Source organism: Varroa destructor, unplaced genomic scaffold (genome assembly GCF_002443255.2).
Source record: "Varroa destructor unplaced genomic scaffold, Vdes_3.0 BEIS01000003.1, whole genome shotgun sequence".
Lineage (NCBI taxonomy): Eukaryota > Metazoa > Arthropoda > Arachnida > Mesostigmata > Varroidae > Varroa > Varroa destructor.
This window is the reverse complement of record NW_019211456.1, coordinates 293,349-301,008: the sequence shown is the minus strand read 5'-3', so window position 1 is coordinate 301,008 and position 7,660 is coordinate 293,349. Positions and strand designations below refer to the sequence as shown.

The 7,660-nt window shown below is 38.6% G+C and overlaps 1 long non-coding RNA gene across 10 annotated transcripts in view; it reads right to left on the bottom strand.

Annotated features, from left to right (window-relative positions):
- The window catches only part of LOC111247063 (uncharacterized), a 43,867-nt gene that overhangs the window by 17,974 nt on the left and 18,233 nt on the right, over positions 1 to 7,660 (bottom strand). For 8 of the 10 annotated variants that reach the window (XR_015323958.1, XR_015323956.1, XR_015323951.1 and 5 more), the window contains one exon: positions 876 to 7,658. The exons of 1 other annotated variant lie outside the window; for it this stretch is intronic. This is a non-coding gene — a long non-coding RNA (uncharacterized LOC111247063). Of the gene's footprint in view, positions 1 to 875; positions 7,659 to 7,660 lie in introns of those variants that run through there. One more of the 10 variants, XR_015323954.1, reaches the window with a different exon arrangement.

Below are 7,660 nucleotides of genomic sequence, written 5' to 3'. Positions count from 1 at the left end.
CTATATGATGAGTATGAGAAGTAAACAAACAACAGTTTCATACGTGTAGAAAGTGAGGCAAAAATATTTGGCGATTTTGAAAAACATATCTCAAAAGCTAGAAATTTTTGTTTTGCATCTTTTGCTTAAGTAGCAGAAAATATGCAGACTAATATAACGTATAATTTCATGGCCGACAATAACTTGTGCATTAATTAATTAAAGTTGATTCATTATATTCTAAGCACACAACATTATAATATTATATCTGGCAGCATTGTACAGAAATAAAAAAATACAGATGTACTACAGAGGTGGTATTGCTTATTATGACGATAAGCTAGCTAGCTAGCTAGCTAGCTATCTATAGGTATTTTATTTTACGTGAAGCAGATGGGAGTGAATAAGTTAAAAAAGGTACAGCATACTAATAAATGTGTACTTTAGTGGTTCGATAGTATATGTCCTGAGGTCGCACGGGGTGCTCATTTCATGCCCCCTATGATGATATGCTGACACACATATAACACACCTGTAAATACTCGAAACAGCATCCTCCGCAGCTGCAGATAGACCATATATAAAGTGGCCAAGTTTTTTTTCATAAGTTAAAGTTCGTATATAGATGCGAGCAAATTATACCAAACACACTATTAAAGTTCGATGAAATGTTGTTATAGATCTGTTAATGCCTACACCTTTGAGTGACTTAAAACTGAAAGATAGATTCAAGCGTTAATTCATGAAAGGCCACGTAATCACACATTAGGGAAAGCTACTACCATTTTATTTGTAAAACCGTTGCGTACGAAGAGAGTTCATCAATGAGGTGATTTCTATTCTATACTATTATGCAACCTCAGTACAGTATGGATGATAAAAAAAAGCTCTTCACATTCATGTTTTACGTTTTTACTCGTTTATTGTCGTTGCACCTACTCAAACCATGGAGGGTCTCATGAAGTCGTTGTACGCCTTCCATTTCTTCCTGACTTCAAGCAACTTTCAATTGAAGAAATGAATTGACAATTGCTACACACTGCTGAAAACAATTGGCCGGCGGCCACAAGATTATTTGGCCGGCTCATCACCGATTGCATCTCACCTGATGGAATTCCCGACCATTTCAGAGAACGGCCGCAACCTGAAATCTGGATTGACAAGTAACGTTTTTTTCGCACCAAGTTTGTGTCCTCCGTCCATAATAGCCGTATCAATTATAAAGACTTTGATTATGTTTCCATCATCAATAGAATTGTAAATAAAACTAGTCGATCTTCCCCTGCCTGTGATACTATCAAAGGTACTACAGCTACTGTAATTAGCATAACTGCAAGAGTCTAACAACTATGGGTCCTGGGCCCATTGGGTTCACGCAGTGCTGCATTCTCAGTAGTATCTTTCCTTCAACAAATCATATCAATCCATAGTATAGGTCATAACACCGTTAATAGAACAAGCCAAGCACAATTCATTGCTTGGAGCTCGGTAGAAGCTTCTTAATTGCGCGCTTGAGGTAACACCAATTATCATAGTACTGAATAAATGTATCGTAAGACGTCTTCAATCTAAAGGAAAGATTAAAGCTTTTTACTCATATATAATTGCCAAGAGTATGTGGTGGAGACTTGGAGCAAAGTCAGGTAACAAAGGAGGTTTTCGATGATGGTGAAATGGTAACGCGCACTATAGTGCTCTCTTTAGGCTAGAAAAAAACTGAAAACCCCGCAGATAAACAAATTTATCTCAGATAAGCAAGCAGACTATCGTCCTCACCGTAACTACCAGAAGTGCTCGATGAAAATGAATACTAAAGAGTGCTATCATTTGCTAAATAGCATAATCGAGCAGCATTGGGTTATCATAGTTGCAGTACGGAACACTGTGCATGCCTAGCTAGCGACTTCAGCACGACGTCACGTTCAACAACTTGGTCTACCAACGAACATACTGACTCATTTCTAAACAGGAGGTGCACTGAAATGCTTTTTTTGCTGTGAGGCTGTCGTATATCTAAAGAACAATGTATAAAAAATGGCAAACATAATAATATAACAAACATAAAATGATTAGTGAATTGACGCTAAACGATGTACGGCCGTAACGGGGTCACACAAAGTGGTTAGAATTGTAAAAATTATCCCGGGGAAGGCATTTAGTTGGCATTGTTTTCCATGCGTAGTGCTCATTAGGCTCTCTGGAGTCAGGGCTAACTCGAGAATATGGAAAGCCCAGAAGCTCACTTTTGATATCCATTCCAAAGGCGTAGATAATGAATCTTGTCACATTCGTAGATACACGTTTGCTTCCTTAGAAGCTGCAAAAATCTAGCGTAATGGTCGTCTATATCCGACTGCAAGTAGTTTATATGATCTGTTTTCCTTGCATTTTGGACGAAATGATTACAATACTTGCTCCACCCTTTTTTTGCCCGTCTGTAATTGTTATTATCCTTGGATATGAAGCACAAAACACACACGGGCACTCGCACAAACACAAACGTCCCGTACATGGCACGAAAGAACAACGTGGCTAAGCCGACGTCGGCCTGATCCGTTCTGTTGATGACAGACTGATCCTCTTAAAGGCCTTCCTATCACCGCTGAGGTTTCCCATAAATCACCTGACGAAGAGCTGGATTGAATTTTTTTCATAATCCATACCATGTTAGTGTTGGGGTCAAAGCTTTTAGATTACATAGGAAAGCGCGGTGCTCATGTTGGATCTGCTACACAATAAAGAATACATACATTTACAAATAGCATTGTACTACTCACACACGGAAAATGGCTCGCTTTTGCGGTGTACCTTAAAAAAATAATGCTTTCTATATCTTTCTGGGCATTGTTCTGGCACCGTTTACTTCTTTGTGAATGTAGACGTAAGCGCCTTATCGTTTCCACGATCAAGCCAGCCTCAGTCATATTCATATTGTGACTCGTCGTATAGTTCAACGTTTTCGTTGTTTGAAATCATAATGCGATTCTTTTTTTACATAATACGATAATACGGTTCTTTAGTACGATTGTTGCGCAGGTAACACGATTTGAGTTTATCTATGATGAAGTTCACAGACAACTTTCTACGAAAACATTCAGTTTCTCGGCTTGTATCACCTTTGGCACCCTTCGTTTGGAGTACTTCGTTTCAGATGTTAATAAAGTGCGATATATTGTAGAGTTATTATAATTTATTAAGAACACTGCGTTCTAAATCGCGCTTTAGATGCGTTCCAACTGGGCCGCATCTAACTCTGCGAACGAGACACCCTTAAACTTGTTTAACGCGTCGGTTTATGTGCTGTTTTGTTTATAAGCCGGCCTTCGAGACTATGTAGACATTTAGGAATAACAATACTTCCATGGGATGATTGTATAAAGTGCGGTATCTTAAATATCTAAAAATGAGACAGACCTTTTAATAGTCATATGGAAACTAAATCTGTACCTCTATACTCAGTAGACTGCGACGATAAAAAATATTCTTCTTTTTTTTTTTATAGATACAGTAATGAGTAATTTTTTCTACGGCCAACATACCGTTCCTGTGGGAATTTTTCTCAGACGGCAGTAATCGAGGCTCACCAGCCAACCACTAATTGCCCGAACGTGCGTTCCGATCAAGCCGATTACATGAGCTTACTCGCCCTCACGTCGTAATAAATAATCCCTTGGTCATAGCATAATTAATGAACAGCAAAGATACGAAATATCGATTTGGTAGCGCAGTTCTATAAATAGATACATCCAGGAAAAATATTAATAAGAACAAGCATATCAGTATGAATTGTTGCTATTAAATACGATAGGCATAAGCGGACGCTACGTCGACCAAAGTTCGCACATGTTGAAATCCTCTCCAAGGGCGCTTTATGGCTCAGACACCTTTTTAAACTGCCCTCTTCGCAATTATCTATTCTTCTTGGGCTAAAACACCTATATTACTAATCACTTTAAAGACTTCATTAGAATCTTAACAGCTGGAAAATCTCAACAGGCTGCTGTCAACTTTTTTATGCAGGTACCTGCTTACTTCGAATTTCTGCCGAAAATTAGGACGTTATACTCGGAAGCTCGATAAAAACGTAGTAGCATATAAAAAATGATCCTCTCCAATAAAAACAAGAGCAGACCCCATTCACATATTTCCGGTAGTTTTGGATCGGTAAAGTGGTCTGCTCCGTTATCCTCCGGCAATGTTTTTTCAGATAGGGTTTGATTTTTTCATTGAAAACCAATCAAGCACATTTCAGAACCACTATTGAGCAGAAAATTACCATTGCGCGCAAAAAAGACGTTTATTTAGATTTACATATTAATTACATATTAAATGTCATCAGGTCTTCACAGCAATTCGAGTCCAATGGACATCCTTGTCTTGCCAAGGGAACGAACATAAGGTTTTTCGGAAGCTTACGACGGAGAGCTAGCATGTTTGGCTCAGAAGCGCCTGTTAATGTCCTCTTCTGTAAAAGCCTACTGATTCAAGTCGCAAGATTGAAGATAGACATAGTAGTAAGAAAGCTTACAAAATGGTCAGCCATTATTGTTAAAGCAAACAAATAATGCACGCTTTGAGTTCATACGAAATCGGGCGAAAGCTATCACGTTAAGCTTATTACCATTTTTAAAAGCAAGGCTTTCAGCAGAATAACGGATATACCCAGGTGTACCAGCTCATATAACAAGAGCTGTATGAGCTGACACTTCCGTAAACCTCATCAAAATGAACGTTATGATCTCAATAAAAAGCTAAAGCAGTGCTACTATATTTTCAGACGCACACTGTCTTACCAGGACCCTTCAACGCATCTTCACAATGTAAATATACAGTTAGGCCTTTCTCTATTAATTACTACTAATAACTGGCAGCTCATCGGCGAACCACTTCGACTATATGGTGTAGGAGACAAAATGATGCGCCGACAGATTTTTTGCATACCCGCCGTAAAGTCTACGGTGTGGTCCTGCTATTCAAAACAAGGTACAAGGCTTTGAATCAAACTACCCACCTGTTCAAATATTAAATAAATCATAAGTAAAATCATGCGTAATAAGATAAACTAAAAGTTTTTTGGACACAAATAATCTCGCCGGTAAAAATCAGTTTGAGTTCAGTAAAGGGATAAGCGCAACCTAAACATTGCTTTGATTGCATTGGTTGACGGAAGAAAAATACGCATAGAAGGGTACACTGAGATACGGCAGCTTTTCCCTGAGAATATGCTCGACGGCGGAAGAACGGCAGACAAAATATAACCTATGTAAATGCTATCTTCTGGGGCTATCTGCCCTCTTAAAAATAAGACGTCAATTAGTGGAAGAAGAGAAACAGGGCCTTAAAGTATACACAATATGAAATTCTCAAAACTAATATCTAACATACAATAAATAACAACCAATCAAAATAGGTGTTGTTTCTGAGTTCGACAGCGCGTAAAAGATGATTAATCTTACGAAAACCACAAATGGACGGTCGTTCAATGAAGACGTGCACTGAGGACTGGAATCGAAGCTCCTCGACGTGTTGACATAACGCTAGCCCATACTGATAGAATTCTAGCTGTTTTGCAAACCTAATAGTGACTATAAATAACATGACAGCGGAACGTTTGTCGAACGAAGAAGAAAACACGACTAGTTCTCGGTTTGAAGGACGGAGTGTATAATCTGTATCAAGTTTTTATGATGGATACCTTGTTTATCGCACACACTTGAACATAGCTACATTCAAATTTAATTGACTTACGTAATGCAATCTTTAAAATCGAACCCGACTGTGAGTCTTTGTCTTGTTTTGCGTTTTCGAAATATATGTTTCTTTAATTTTGGACATTTATGACTACTTCCCAGCTGGTGTGCAGAAAGAACTGCAAAACTGAGTAATATTATTATTTTGCAGACTGTGGCGAAAGAGCTGCCCGATACTTAATTATCATATCTGTATTATATAATACATATATATTTAGAAGTGCAGTTCTAAAGCTGGGTGAGAATAGTGTTTAGCATACCAGCGTGTTTTTTTTTTAGCGAAAGACCACGAATTGCAAGTTTGAACATTGAACATTTCTTCACGAGAATGCTGTATGTCATACATAATATAAGATCTGTTTCTTTAACCTTTAGTAAGTACGGATCGTCAGGCAAGGCAAAACTTTCGAAGGACTAACCCGCCTGTTGTAACGGTGTCAAAAATAATCATAGCAGCTATTCAAATCGGCCTTGAGAAATTTGTGTAGCCCTGTTCAGGCAGATTGAATATAGGTAGTGTGCCCTGACGAATCGTGAAAGTTACGTACGTAATCGCCTGGAATATAGGCTCGATTTTTATTGTCGATGTATTAATATTGAAGCGCGATAAATTATGTAGTTTCTTAAATGTATGCAACACGCATGGACCTTACTCGAGACAGCAATAGTTGTAGCTAGATCTGTAGAAAGTATTACGACGACTGAATTGGCTTAGGTTGAATTTTGAAATCCTCGTGCAATACACGGCCGACAACACCGAATGACAGGCGCTAGTGATGATATTAGAAACAAAACTGAAATCCGAATCACGCAATTGATTTTCTCTAAGAGTTTCCCGTAAGTGCTTAAGATGTGAGGTAGATTCATTAGTTCTAACCCCTTTGGATAGAAAACGTCGAACGGAGGCCGGATCGCAGAGTGTAGCATGCTTTTTCGTGCAGAGCATAATGTCGACGTAAACAATGAACCGCACAATGTCTGTCTTAAGCCGCCGTTCAATGAGATAGATCAGTCATCCGATGGGATTCTAGGATAATATTCTCTGCAGTTTCTTGTAGATAGTACCTTGCTCTGACTGCAACATAAATATTCAAATCAAGCTAATATATTACGTCACAAACGGATAACTTTGCTTATATTCTTATATAAGAGCAGATCACACTCGACAGAGTTAGAGCATTCTAATGTAATAAAAGAGTTGCTTTACATTGGACAATTCCTGGTGAGAGCACTGTGAGGCTTGGAGGAAAGTAGTCTCTCTTACTCGAAATGCAGCTTCGTCCTAGGTGAGTTTACGAGTTTAGAAATTTTGAAGTTGAGTTTCCTACCGTTTGTGATCTTAGGGACAAGCGTACCATTGGATACGGTTATTGACATATAAGCTTTACACAAGCATCGCCCTTGACGAAGATCTAAATGTCTCGCATATACTTTTAGGGTGAATAGCAAACGCTACGATAGAAGATAGGCTATATATGCACAACCGTACTTATTGGCTAATCGCAGTAGACGCCGGGGTTTACAGATTCATTTTGTTTTTCCAAAAAAATCGAACGTTCAACTTATTTGAAAGGCTTGTTTTGTACCAAAAAGTATTCTTTGAATTTTCCTAGTTGAACTATGAGATTGAACGTATGTTTAGCCATTGCGATCCCCAAGTGTGTCCACCATAAAGCTCTTGCATATATAGATACTAGCTAATGCGCCTCTAGTGAGAGTTCAAGGCTAAAACACGTTGGGACAGTAACAGTCAAGCGAAGCTGGGCAAGAACATGCGAATATAAACTTGATCCAATGAAATTTACTTCGGATTCTACGAAACGAAGTAATAAAAAAAAGCACTCGCATCTAAGCTTCGGAAGATTCAGCGTTGACGAACGGCAAGCTTAGCAACAAACTCGCTGGAGATTTGACTGAACACATTTCCTCCT